The 14,392-nt window shown below is 44.2% G+C and overlaps 1 non-coding gene across 1 annotated transcript; it reads left to right on the forward strand.

Moving 5' to 3' along the window:
- Nucleotides 1-13,935: 13,935 nt before the first annotated feature.
- Nucleotides 13,936-14,008, forward strand: trnag-acc (transfer RNA glycine (anticodon ACC)). The gene has a single exon. It is a non-coding gene; the product is annotated as a tRNA-Gly (tRNA).
- Nucleotides 14,009-14,392: the final 384 nt, after the last annotated feature.

Below are 14,392 nucleotides of genomic sequence, written 5' to 3' on the forward strand. Positions count from 1 at the left end.
CCCGGGATCAGGAAGCGTTTACACTTGGAAGGTTCGTTTAAAAATGAAATGTTGTTGTGTGTGTGTGTGTTTTATTAACAATATTACAGTTTTTAAAGAAACATTTAAGAAACAGTTTATTTACAGCGGCTTCTCTGTTTTACATTTATTATCAAGTCCTAATAAATATATTGTCTGTAAATAATAAGGCGTTGTAGTGAATGTCTAAGGCTATTTTCAAAGGTCTAAAAAAGCTAAAGGTTTTGAATGTCCTGGACATGTTGTTTTAAGTTTGATTTCTGTCGCCGTTTAAAGATGTAAATGTAATGTATATTTTTATTCTTCCCAAGACTCTTGGGATAGTCATTCTGTGGATGAGCTATTGAGGACAATTACCCCGTCTAAGTGGGATCAAACATCTTCCCCGGTGAGATCACCGAGAGGATCCCCCACGGTGGTCTTGGAGACCCCCCAACATCTACTCAGGCCACAGCCTTCTGGGGGTAATTCAACACCCCAGATTTAGCCCGCCGCATTGTCGGGCGGAACAAATACAGGCATCCAACAACCTCAGGGGTCGCCGTCAGTCAGGGCTGACACACCACCCAACGACGGCCTGGTTTCAACATCGTCCCCCCAGACCCGTTTCTTGGCTACAGAAACGCGGAACAGTACCCCGCGCTTGGCCAGGGTGTTACCGCAAAGGCCTTCTTGGTCTCCGTCCATGAGTATACGCTCGCTCCCTGCCTCCTTCGACCGAGATTTACCGGAGCGACCATCCTTTGAAGCTGAGCCAGGCCACCAGCCCCCGGAGCTACTTCCTGAAGGTCGGCATGAGTTGCTACATACTTTGTTACAAAATCAAAGACTTGTGTTAGTGGGGCAAAACCTGGTGATAGAGAGCCAAAACACCCTTATTAATACCCTTACTAACGAATTGTACCGTATTTAATGTTTTAATTGACACAAAACGCCTTACTATTGTGGGTTGTTGGAAAAATAAAAAATAAATTAAAAAATGTCCTGACTTGGTAAAAGAACTCACAAACTAAAGGATTATGAACAAGCTAGGGCCCCAAAAAGACCTTCCCGAGAGAACATCCCCGGCCCTGTTGTGAACTCCTCTGATGTCCCAATGAACCTGGAACTATTACAAATGATAAATGATTTAAATAACCCCCAATTACCACTGATAGAATGTGAATTAACAGACTTACCGGTGAACCCCGACCTGTTACAGATGGTCAATGATCTAAATAACCACCTCCCACCGGTAGCGCTTATAGAGGTTCACCCCCTAGTTCACCCCGATTTGTTTGAAATGGTGGAGGCTTTGGAGGAGCTACCCCGACCAAATTCTGCCCCTATTATAAATGATTTGAGACAATTAGAACACAGGATGGCGGCAGAAGCAGCCATCACTATAGAGGAGGGTCTTGACATTAACCGGTTGGATATCTTTGAAGGACTTTTACAGGCTTTAAATGAGCCTCCTCAAAAAGGGGGTTTTGTAGATGTCAGCAGTGGGGGTGTTCGGAATGTGGAGGGTTCTGAGACTGATAAGGCTGTGGAGGACATGCTCTGTGAGAATGTAGGGGGTGAAGGCTTTGTTCAAAATGATGATGTGTCCAAGAGTACCAGTGATCCCGTGATTATAGATAGACCGGCCTATAACAATTTTGAAATGATTCAGCGTTTTAATTTTGCAGAACTTTTAAATTGTGACAATTATGCAGAAATATTTGTCAACATACACGAGGCCTTGCAGAAAATGCTTGAACAGGTTGCTGAAAGGGTCAGACCTCGAGATGTTGTACAGTTAGAACTCAGAGGGGATGATTTGTTTAGCAACCTATCTGTAATGCTGAGTGGAGATAATTTAGATGTCTGGCTAAAATCGAAGCGTTATTGCAAAGTAACGCAGCCATCTTAGCTGATGAAAGTCTGTCTCTGGTAATGAATGTGGTTCGTAACCCTGAGGGTGGGGCGCTTAGAAGACTGTCGAAATGCTTGAAGAACGACATAATTAGGACCAAGCTCAGGCAATTAGTGGTGAGTTCCAGTGGGGACAATAAGCTCTGTTTTGCTTACAGTTTAATAAAACTACTCACCCCCGACATGCCTGAACCCCAAGCTCTGCAAGAGGCTTTAATGCTTCATCAGAGGGCCGGCTTAAACTCTCAACAGATGGTTGCCTTTTCAGACATCACCAAGTTTGAGGAGTTGTTGTCTTTAAAAATTGTTTTGTGGTACCGTTGTGAGGTAAAGGAAGTATTTGTGAAATTTCAGATACATCCTGAAACCCATACACAGACACTGTTTCTCTTCCTAAGTGATAGTCATTACTTTGGAATAAAGAGTTTGACGGCTTTTTTGGGTTGTTCGTATGTTTGTCATTGGTGTTATAAGGCCTTCAATGATAAGCTTAAGCACCGCTGTGACGGTTACTGTAACGTCTGTTTCAATCCGCAATGTCGTAAGGGTTTGGCCCCTACCATCCGATGTAAAGATTGCTTAAGGATTTGTCTCTCAGCGTTCTGTTTTTCCGAGCATAAGGTACAGAGGGCCGCTGCTGAGGGGCTTAAAAAACGGAGTTATTGTGATCAAACTAAATATTGCCCGCAGTGTTGCCTCCAGTACCGTTTTCATGAGGTTAAACCACACAAATGTCTGGAGCCGAGATGCAGGATCTGTAATGCTGATTTAACCCCGGGGTCCGAACACCAGTGCTTTATTCAGCCGGTTAAAAAGGAGCCGCCGCACAACCGGTATGTCTTTTTTGCTTTTGAATGCCGGCAAGAAAACGGGGTCCACGTTGCTAATTATATACACTGTATTGACATGTTGGATCGTGAGTGGTCAGCTAGCGGTGAGAGTTGTGTCAGGGATTTCTTTACGCGGTATCGCGGTCCAAAATACCTCAATTACACATTTATTGCCCACAATGCTAAGGGTTATGATTCTTACATTTTGATGAAGTATCTGGTGGAAAATGGGGTGACCCCAAAAATAATAGCTCAGGGTAGCAAGATCATGTGTTTCACCGACGAAGCTTTCAACTAACGTTACATAGACTCGTTAAATTTCCTCCCCATGAAATTGAGCGCTTTGCCTAAGGCTCTGGGTTTTGAGGCTCAGAAGAAAGGTTGGTTCTGCCATTTTTTTAATACTAAGGACACTCAAAATTATCGAGGGTCCTACCCGCCCGCCTCTTATTATGGGGTTGATACTATGATGTCTCATGAGAGGGAGGAATTCTTTAAATGGTACAATACGGTTAAGGGAGGTGTTTTTGATTTCCGAGAAGAGATGGCCGCTTATTGTAAAAATGATGTGGTGATCCTTAAAGAATCCTGTGTGCGTTTCCGCGCCGAGGTTATCAACACATCGGGTCTCGACCCTTTGCAAAGTGTGACCATAGCGTCTCTCTGCATGAAAATGTATCGGTCCAATTTCTTGCAGAAAAACACTATAGCGGTCACCACTTCTGACAACTATCGTGCTAGACAAAAGAACTTTTCGACTGTCTCCATACAGTGGCTGGAATACCTGAGTGCCCGGGATAACATCTTCATCAGACATGCTTTAAATCAAGGGGAAGTCAAAATGGGGCCTTATGACTTAGACGGTTTTAGCGACGTGTCCGGGCGGCGTACCGCTTATGAGTTTGCAGGTTGTATTTACCATGGCTGTCCTCAGTGCTTCGACCCAAACACCTTTAACCCCGTAACACAAAAACTCTGCGGTGATATGTACTATGATTTCCAGGAACGAATTGAAACTTTAAAAAACACCTATGGTTTGAACGTGCTGGTGATTTGGAAACACGAGTGGACGACCCTGAAGCAACAGGAAGCGGGGGTACAACGGTTTATGGAAACCTTGGACTTTCCTGAACGTCTAGAGCCCCGGGATGCGTTATTTGGGGGTCGTACCAACGCCCTCTGTTTACATTATGAGGTAAAGGAGGGTGAGAGAGTAGATTACTATGATTTCACCAGTCTGTACCCTTATGTCAACAAGACCAAAATGTACCCGGTGGGGTGTCCAACCATTGTTTATCGTGACTTTCTCGAAATCGGACATTACTTTGGTTTGATCAAAGTCACCATGTACCCTCCTCGCGAGCTGTTCTTACCCGTGTTGCCTTACAGGTGTTCGGGAAAATTGATGTTCCCTCTGTGTAGAACGTGTGTGGAAACTGAAAATCAAACTACCTCTTGTCTGCACAGTGATGAAGAGAGAGCGCTGACGGGTGTCTGGTGTAGCATTGAGCTTGACAAGGCGGTGGAGAAAGGTTACAGTTGGTAAGGTGAATGAGGTTTGGCATTTTTCTGAAAAATCTGATACTCTTTTTGCTGATTACATTATGACCCATCTGAAAGGGAAACAGGAGGCATCGGGCTATCCCTCATGGTGTGTTGACTCCGCGGCCAAAGAGCGATACGTTCAGCAATATTTTGAAAAGGAAGGGATCCGTCTAGAGCCGGGGAACATAACTGTAAACCCCGCCAAGAGACAAATGTCCAAACTGATTTTAAACAGTCTGTGGGGTAAGTTTGGGGAAAGAAATTACCGTCTAAACACAACCTTGATTAAAACCCCTGAACTGTTCATAGAATTTATGTTTTCCAAACAACATGCAGTATCACACTTTCAATTCTTAAATGACCACGTGGCACAGGTCCAGTGGAGGGCCCCTAAAGATTTCCCCACCAAACAGGGGAACGTTAATGTTTTCATAGCGGTTTTTACCACGGCTTACGCTCGGCTTGAACTGAACAACTTAATGGATCAGTTGCAGGAACGCACGCTCTATCATGATACTGACTCTGTAATCTTTGTCACCAGGCCAGGGGATTGGGTCCCTCCCCTCGGGGACTACCTTGGGGAGTTAACGAGCGAACTAGATCCTCAGGACCACATAGTGGAGTTTGTTTCAGGGGGTCCTAAGACTTACGCATACAGAACGGCTGCGGGTAAGACCTGTATGAAAGTTAAGGGTTTCACTCTGAACCATTGTAACAACAAGCTCATTAACATCAAGTCTCTGACGACCCTGGTAGAAAGTTATGTAACGAGAAAGACGCGCCTCCTCGTGAGATTATTACAGCCGGAAATCAGATCTATCGCAATAAAAAGGGGTACACGTTGGAAAATAGATCACTAAACAAACGGTTCAGAGTGGTGTACAATAAAAGAGTGTTGAAGACTGATTATACCACTCTGCCTTATGGATATTAGCGGTGGTTTTGATAACAGACTTCAACACCCTTTCTCCTGTATTATAGCCGGTCCCTCCAATTCGGGGCAGAGCTATCTTATAAAGAACATCATAGAAGATGTGGACGCAACCGTGTCCCAAGCTCTTGACAACATAGTGTGGTGTTACTCTTGCTGGCAACCTCTCTACGATGATTTGGCTTCGAAAAAAAATAATCTGAAATTTGTGCAAGGTCTCCCCGCCTCGTTGTGTGGTGATGACTTGTTCCCGCCCGGTCAAACTAACCTAGTGATCCTTGATGACCTGATGGAGCAGGCCGGTGACAACAGTGAAGTGGAAAAAGCTTTCACAAAGTACACTCATCATAGGAATTAAAGTATTATTTATTTAGTTCAAAATCTATTTTTTCAAGGTAAAAAAAGCCGCACTATTAATTTATATGCCAATTATATAATTCTTTTTAAAAACCCCAGAGATAAACTACAGGTCACCGTCTTGGCTCGTCAAATGTACCCTAACCAGACCAAGTTCTCTTTGGAGGCATTTGAGGATGCCACCAAAAAACCCTACGGGTACTTGATTGCGGACTTAAAAGCACAAACCCCAGAAGACTTTCGCCTCAGAACAGGTTTGTGCCCGCCCGATTGGCCGGCAGTGTATGTGCTAAAGAAAAGGAAATAAATAAGAATGTCTGTTCGGATTGAAAGAAATCTGCCGCTTTTGCAAATGTTATTTGAGAGGAGCCCGCGCCATAGGAAAGCTGTGCTGGCAGGGGCCCCCTCGGATTTGATCGAGACCCTGTGTGAAATAGCTTTTAACATCTTACGCGGTAATATACCCCTAACCCCTTCTCAACATTCTAAACTCAAAAAACAAAAAGCGGTTATCAAGATCATCGCTAATAAGAAGTATTCTATTAAAAGAAAAAGAAAGAAGATTAATCAAACCGGGGGTTTTATAGGACCGCTGTTGAGCATAGCCGTGCCTTTCCTAACCAGTCTTCTAGCTTCCAGAGTGGGTTAATAATGGAATATGCTCAGAAAATGTTTTTGATCCCTCAGGAGCAGCTTGAGAAACTGAGAAAAAATGTTGTCGGGCCAGAGCCCATTAGACAAACGGCCAAAAACAACCTGGACTCTGAAATGAAAGCTATACAGGCCAGGGCCGATTTAAATCAGTATTCCAAAGCCCAGTTGTATACCAACACGTTACAGCGCTACCTCCGTCTGGTTAGACAGGGTGAAAAAGATCAAAACATTTTAACTTTAACCATGGCCTCTCAAGAAAATGGTTCTGGGGCTGATGCGGGGGGTACGGTTGATAAAGATGTTGCGGTGACCGAACCTGTTGAGAGTTCAGAGGGAGATGTTGTAACGGATGTTTTGAGAAACATGCCGGCCAGAAGCAAAAGACATGCAGAATATATCCTGCACAAAATGGTTCAGAAACCGCGGGTAACGGCTTGGAATGAACAGGGTGAATTTGTTTTTAAAGGACAACTGATCAAAGGTTCACACATGTTTGATTTGTTGAAGAGTGTCACTAGCACTAATAAGGTACCCGATAGTCGCCGACCTGTAGGCTGGAATGCTTTCCTACAGGCGATGGCCTGTCTGAACATGCCCCAATCAACAGTTCCTAACCAGGAAACGCGACAAAAAATCCGTCTGTGTAAAGAGGTGGAGCCTGATCTGACTCCGATATCTCATTACTCTGACCGTGCTGAGCGACCATCCTCAGGATCTATCCATCGTTGGGAAGCTTATTAATCTCATGTTTTTATTTGTCTCCCCTGTAAATAATGACCCGACAAACATTTTTTTATTTTTATTTTTTATTTTTCAAATGTTGTACATTTATTTATACCATAACCCCTGCTTTGTATAAGAATTGTGTTGAATAAAAACAAAACTAATGATTCAAAGGCTGTTTTCATTATTTTTTCACCTTAACACGCATGACATCTTTTAAAATCCTCACAAGAACACCCCATCTGTATACACGGCTGGCTAGGGTCGTAAGTCATTGTGTTATAAGGGGGGATCCACAGTGTCCTGACAAACTCTGCCACTTTTTTATCATTTTGGCCTAAATCCTCACTGTACAAGGCCATAATATCGGGGTATGACCTTCCTTTAGATCTATGATATAAGAAAAACACACAGTGTTGACCACAAGTGAAGGTCTGAAGACTTTGTACTTGACGACCGCTGTAAATGGTTTCTTGACAGTTGTTGAGCAGAAAGTTATTGATCTTCCGAGGGAAAGGTCTGAAATCCGGGGGGTTTGCATAGGAATCAAAAAATTCACCACGGTGGTCCTCCCTTAGATAAATAGCCAGCCAATGTTCTCCGGGCATATTTTTAGGGTGTGTGTTGATTATGTACATTGCAGGTAAATTCTTGACCTTAAATTTAGTCAGCTGATCGCAGGTGTAGACTCCTTGAAACAGTTTCCGTGAGCTGGCCAGGGCATTCATGATGTGGTTGAGCTCTCTGGTGTTCATTTTAATAATAATCATACATAACGTTTCTCCTCTGATTCACCTCAATAATGTTGTCAAACACTGCATACACGACCATATTAACAGTGCGTGGTAGAGGCTGCTTGAAACGCATCTCCAAACGCATATTGCCCGTCTTCATCAGTGAAAAATGTTGCCCACACTCTTCGTCAGGGGTCAGGTTGAAACCGTACAGGGTGTAACCGCTGCAGTATTCCCGGCGATCGATCAGCAGAGTTTGATCCTTGAGATGGCGACCCGTAGCCAGTACTAGACTGTCATATTCACGAACCGCATTGCCGATTTCAAAGTCAGGTTGAAAAGGTCTGGATGGAACCTGCACACCATCGACGTACAACGCTATAAATTCCGCGTTATAATGTTTAAAGTTAAAGGGGTTCTTGTTGTAAACCCCGGTAAATGCATCATTATCTTCGAGACCTATAATAACCTGTTTTGGGAGCTGTCCTAGAAACAGATTTTCCTGGTTCATCACCCGTGTCCCTGCGGGGATACTGTGGACTTTCATATAGACTCTTTCAATCGGGTACTTGGCGTTTGCCGTCATTAACGCCTGCGCGTGTCCTAGTTTAACCGCCGGGGAGACGGACACTTTTTTCACAAACAGCGAGGCCGATAATATGGTCAGTTTATATTTTTCAGTATCAGGGGTCATCAGACAAAAAGCACTTTTACTACGGATCATTTTAATTTTAATGTCTACCCCGTTGAGCATGAGTTTTTCTTGGAAAAATATGTCTGCATGGATATGCCCCATTAGCTCAAAGGTCCTCCCTTCTGTTGAAAAGGCCATTCTTTTTTGCAAACCCTTATTTAGTCCCTCTGGATCCTTGTCGTCCATAGCTTCCGGGATGTCTTTGAAGAAAAGGCCGGGGCTGAACTGTTTGCTTAGGGTCTCCTCACTATAATTAAGTATACACTCCATCATGGCTCTATAGGGGTAAGTATTGCTGCTTTGACTAATGAGCCGATCTCCCAGGGTCACATCCACCTGTGAAAACATGGTGGCCACCGGGTAATTGATGACCCCAGCGTTGGTCGTCTTCTCGATTGCATCGCCATTCTCATCAGTCACTTTACAGTTCATTAAAATAAATGTGTTATTCAAATCAATATAATCCTCGCCATTGCCAGCTATAAAAAACTCCAGAGGGGCCGTGTCTGAAATTGCAGAAAGAGGGGGAATCTCTACATATATGCTCTTATCTATACTCGTTTGAGTGTATGGAACTGTAAACAGATCCAGTTCTGATTTGACGCATTCTTCCGATAGACTGTGGACAAAAGACATGTTTAAAAGATGTATCCTGAGGCTCTATTTTTCTTTCTTTGAGACTTTCTTTTTGCAGGTTTTTTCTTGTGCTGTTTCCTTCTCCGAGTGTTTCCACGATATGTTGGAGAATGAGAGATTCTTCGTTTTTTGTTAGCCACGGATCTTTGTCGCGCCCTGGTGGACACATGCTGTTTCTTCTTTTACCCCCCCTCCTCGCCATTACCATGAGACCCGAACCCTCCTGATGCTCATGGCTAGCTGCCCGGTTCATAACATTGGTGAACACGTCACTAACAATATTTTTAGCCGCTGATTTCAAGTGGGGTCTGGCTATAGCAAAGCCTCTCTTAAGCAGGGGTATGGCCATTCTAAAGAGACCACGAAAGAGTCCTCCTCGACCGGCGCCATACATTGTGGGGGCTCCTACAATACCGGGCAAGCCGTTCCATCTTGCATCTTGTAATAATCCACATAGGCGCTAGGATCTACATAACCCCTCGAGGTAGCCATTTTAATAATGTACACACTGTTTCAGGGGTCGAAAATGTAGTTTGACATTAACTTTACCGAAGCGGAAGGGTACGTTGATATTCTGATCCGATTTTACTTCGATCGTGATGTTGTCAAAGTGGGTCTTTGAGACTGGTACGTAGTGTGGTTTGTCATAAGTAATTGTGACCATGTCATTGCTTTTACCTTTAATAAGTACATTTCTCAAAAGGGGGACATAACTATCCCCAACCCTCTGGTGGGTTATGATATCCGTATACACATAAAGAGTGTAAAAGCCGCCCCACCACTTCTGAGAACCTGCTCTCTGTGTCAGAATAGAACCCAAATATACGCCCCAGTTGGCCGCTGGTTTGAATGCTAATACCTGGTTTTGACACCTTGTACACTCTGTTTTTAATAGGGTTGTAATATAGCTTGATGTTGGGGGTGCCTTTTGTGAACTGTTTATGCATCTCATCTAATATTTTATCCACATTGTCATAATAACCTCCTTGTATCGTGAATGTCCATTGACTCTTTTTAACATCATCAAAAATGGCGAAGGTGGCATTCGTATCTTGTAAAACAGCCCAAGTGTAAGGATACTGTATTTCCGCCAACCCCACTTCCCACGACCCCCTTAGATCTATAGATTTTCCAAATTGTACCGTGTAACTGGATATTTCATTTTTAGGATATATATCGAGAGAGGCATTACTGGGTAGAGTCACGTAGAAGCCTCCTGATTCCATCTTGAGAATCGAAAGTAATGCCCCCAACACACCCGCGGGCATGTTGTTATAAGGATTGAATATCGCAAACCTGTTGTTCCGGGACCCAACTATTGAACTTTTCAGGCCATCCAAGCCATTTCATCAACACATATTTTTTCCGGTTCTGGGTTTTTTCAGCTAATATCTTTTCAACTCTGTATACACTGTCTTTACCCACAATAATTTTTTGTAACTCGGCTTCGTAAAACGTTCCTTCTATATCCTCCCTGTCATAGTCTTTTAACCGGTACACGGGGGGGTCTCTAGCCAACTGTTCGGTAACTGTAAAATATTCGTCAGAAAATGTTTGTTCATAACCTTTGGCAAAAGTACTCCTTAGCTTTGAAACGCGAACCACATCACCGATGTTGAACTAATAAGTAGTTTTTCCCTTCTTAATAAATGGTCGGTATAATTTTTTATAGACCTTAAAAGAATTACTTTGATCAACATCTAAAGGCTTCATTTTAATACTGGTGTGATACCCTTGGTTGTAAGCATCGATAAAATCCTGAACTTTATCAAAATACTTGAACGTGTTGACCGCTGTAAAATATCTCCACATTTTGGTCTTTATGGTGCGGTTAAACCTCTCCACTACCGATGCCCTAAGCTCATTACCGGTGGTGAAATGATGTATTTTGTGTCTCTTCAGTAGATTCTGAAATTCTCTGTTGAGAAACTCTTTTCCTTTATCAGTCTGCAGTTTTTTAGGACATCGACCCTGGGACAATATATCCTCAAAGGCCCTTGTCACCGCCCAACCTGTTTTATTATGTAGAATGCGAGCCCAGGCATATTTTGATAACACATCGATACACATCAACATCAATTTGTGACCATTGTTATGTTTTGATAAATTTGACATATCGACTAGATCCATTTGCCATTGTGAATCTATGTCAGTTGCATATACGCGGTTTCTTTTAAAGTTAATCCTGAGAGGTTTATGTAAGGTATAGGCGTCTTGTTCCCGTAACCATTCTGAAACAACCACATCATTAACCTTCACTCCGGCCTCAGCGAGTCCTCTTTGAAAACCCTTCTTACCCGCCAAACCCCCAATCTTGGCTGGGTTGTAGTATAGTTCCTGCATTTGGGGAGCTTGCCGAGTCATTCTGTCAAATAACCACACAGACCCACACTATGCGCAAAGTTTTTATACAAGGTTTTTTATTCAACTTCAGGAGAGCAGATACCCCTTTTTAGACATTTGAGAAAAGTATAACATACACAACAATTTTTTCTACGGTCCAGACAAAAAGAAATCAGATGATTGGTTACTTGATCTATATCAACAAATATACCTGTTTCTTTATCTTGTAGGCACACACCTCAGTTACATATGTAAATAAAACAACAATATGACCTATTTTAAAAGTAAACAGAGGTGTATTAAACATGCTCAGTAAAAGGTCATACAGATGTTGATGAAATGGCCTAATATCATTCTTGGCCCCCTTGAGCCCTTCATCCAAGTGTTCGTACCCCCCGGTCTTTGTTACAGCAGCCATTAACTTTTCCAGGTTTGAAAGTTGATCCTCATCGATGGTTAAATCTGTAGAGATAAGGCTCGCGTTGCCTACTTTTCTGTCAAGCACATGGTGTAATAGCGCTCTCAGGTTAGCTGCAGAGTGTTGATGACAGAACCAGTTGCAGAAGCAGTCCAGAACATTCCCCATGTTCAAAGTCCCTTAGTTCAGGTCAGAGTCTGAATCAGTGGCGTAGATGTCGAATTCTTCGTCGCTGCCCCCAGCTTTAACTTCTTTACGGAAGAAATAAGCTTTTAGCTTGCCAGCGGTTTTTCTACTCGGCTCATCCAGGTCATTGAGCAGCTGCCCAAGTTTCTCTATTATAAACGGCTCCTTTTTCAGCTCCAGCAAAATCTCATCTATGATTTTCTGGACTTGTCCCACAGTGACATGTATGTGGGAGTAAGAGAGCGCCTTGATTAGTGCCGGTTTCAGCCACGGTTTGTTCAGTCTTCTGTAAAACACGTTGAAATAGAACAGGAAATAGTAACGGTCTGGTTCAAACAAACAACTGTGTCTCAACTGACTGGGGTGATTCACTTCACACCCCCGACAGACTTCTTTCAGAGCTCGGTCGATGAGAGCACTCAGAATATACACCAGGGTGCTTTTAACCACTCTGCTTACTTGGTCACATACCCCGGGCAAAAATCCTGCGTCTTCATCACGCCCCCGGGACAGTCCGATGCTCATTGGGTCGCCTGGTGGTTTGTGGGGTGTTTCTCCATCCATTGGACTGACCCCCTCCTGAGACACACAGACGGTAGACAGTTCGGCAAAATCGAGGCCCTCCATGAGCTCCAGAGGCTGGGGATCCCCGAGACTCATTTGGACATCCATCGCACCGCATGTTGTTTCGTCCTGAGGGACCGGGGTCTGAGGTCTTGGAGAGTAACCACAGTCAAAGGGTTCCAGAGTGTATACAAAATCTGGGGAATAGAACCAGGGGTGATCCCGGGTTTGAAGAGGCCTGTAGAGCCTGTCGACGTCCGCAGCTTTCGGGTAAGACATTCTCTTTAATTTTAAACCATGAATGAATTGTTGCACCTTTTATCCTATCTCTTCACTACGTCACGACACACCGCCCTCTTAGAAGAGAGTAGCCCCTGAGCCGTCAGACCCCCCTCCAAAACCCCACACGTCGTCTGTCGTAGTTCTGCAAGCTTTCCCATTCACACCTTTCAAAACCCTGAGTCGGAGACTCCATTTCGCATTCTCTTGGACCCTCTTGCAAGCCTTCTAGAGTCTTATCCACAAGCCCCAGATCTCTCCAGGCCATCACCTTCAACCAGTCCTCATAAGAGTATTCAATTACCGTCTCAAAAGGTTCCAACGTACCCTCCTTCTCTCCCAAAGCAAGAAGCTCCACTCCAACATAGCTGGGATCCCTTTTAAAGCGGTAACCCCGTCGAGCCCCCCAGAACAACACCCAGGAGCGTTCAATCTTCAAATTGGTGAGTACAGGAACCCTTGCCCGGGATTGTTTCTTGCGGGGTTTCATGTTGATGTCGCTGGACATGTTGAAGAAGCGGGATGTTTCAGAAGCTGAGAATTAAAGAGGTATTGCCTAATAGAAGCGCGGGTTCTTAAATAGAGAGGAGAGTTTCGGGGCGTTGCCTTCAGAGGGGTGGGGGTATTTATGGGTGGCCTTGTTGTTCAGGGTTTTATGGGTGCACACTTTCTGACGGATATGACGTAGGAATAATTAAGGAAATAACTCTACCTAAAATCACGCCCCCCAATTATGACGTAGGAATATTAATAAGCTTAGGGCATACGTCATAACAAAATAGGCCGCGCCCAAAAAACCCTACTATCTACTCTTATGTAGTTGAAGGCGCAGTATAGCTCTCATAGTCTGGTGGTGACGGAAGACCACCAGCCGTTTGAACAAGCCATTCAGCATCACCTTGTTGGGTTAAGTGCAGGCACTGTCAGAGCGCAGGGCGTCCTGCCTTTGAAAGAGTTTCCGAAGTGTCCTGATGTGCCCTTTAGCAATGCCAAACAGGTCTGTGAAAATGGCATCCTTTCGCGGCACTTCAGACGCCATCTCACAGTCTAGCCGACCTGAAACGCCTGAGCCCGTTTTACCAGCAGGCTCCAACGGTAACCGTTTGAAGCAAGAGGCAGCGTTGTCAGTTTCCGTAGTGTAGCGGTTATCACATTCGCCTACCGCGCGAAAGGTCCCCGGTTCGAGACCGGGCGGAAACAGCCTGCTTTGGGCCGGCCCTTTTCGTCCTGCTTGCCCTCGTGGTTCCCCGCAGGCGGTGGGTGGCTTTTCTTCATTGGAGTGCCCGAAATCGGTGCTCTCAGAGCGTCCGTCCGTCGACAGGTTGAAATTGTAAACGCTGGTGTAGCCACTTTTAATTAAAATCTGATGATGATGATGATGATGATGTTGTTGTTGTTGTTGTTCTTGTTGTTCTTGTTGTCGTCGTAGTCGCCATCATTATTATTGTTAAAGTAAAGCAGTAGTTAGATTTGTTGCTACCGTAAGGTGTAGAAGGCACAATAGCTCTGATAGTCTGGTGGTGAAGGAAGACCACCAGACGTTTGAACAAGCCATTCAGCATCACCTTGTTGGGCTAAGTGCAG

Source organism: Amia ocellicauda (assembly GCF_036373705.1).
Source record: "Amia ocellicauda isolate fAmiCal2 chromosome 11 unlocalized genomic scaffold, fAmiCal2.hap1 SUPER_11_unloc_4, whole genome shotgun sequence".
In the NCBI taxonomy this organism is placed as follows: Eukaryota; Metazoa; Chordata; class Actinopteri; order Amiiformes; family Amiidae; genus Amia; species Amia ocellicauda.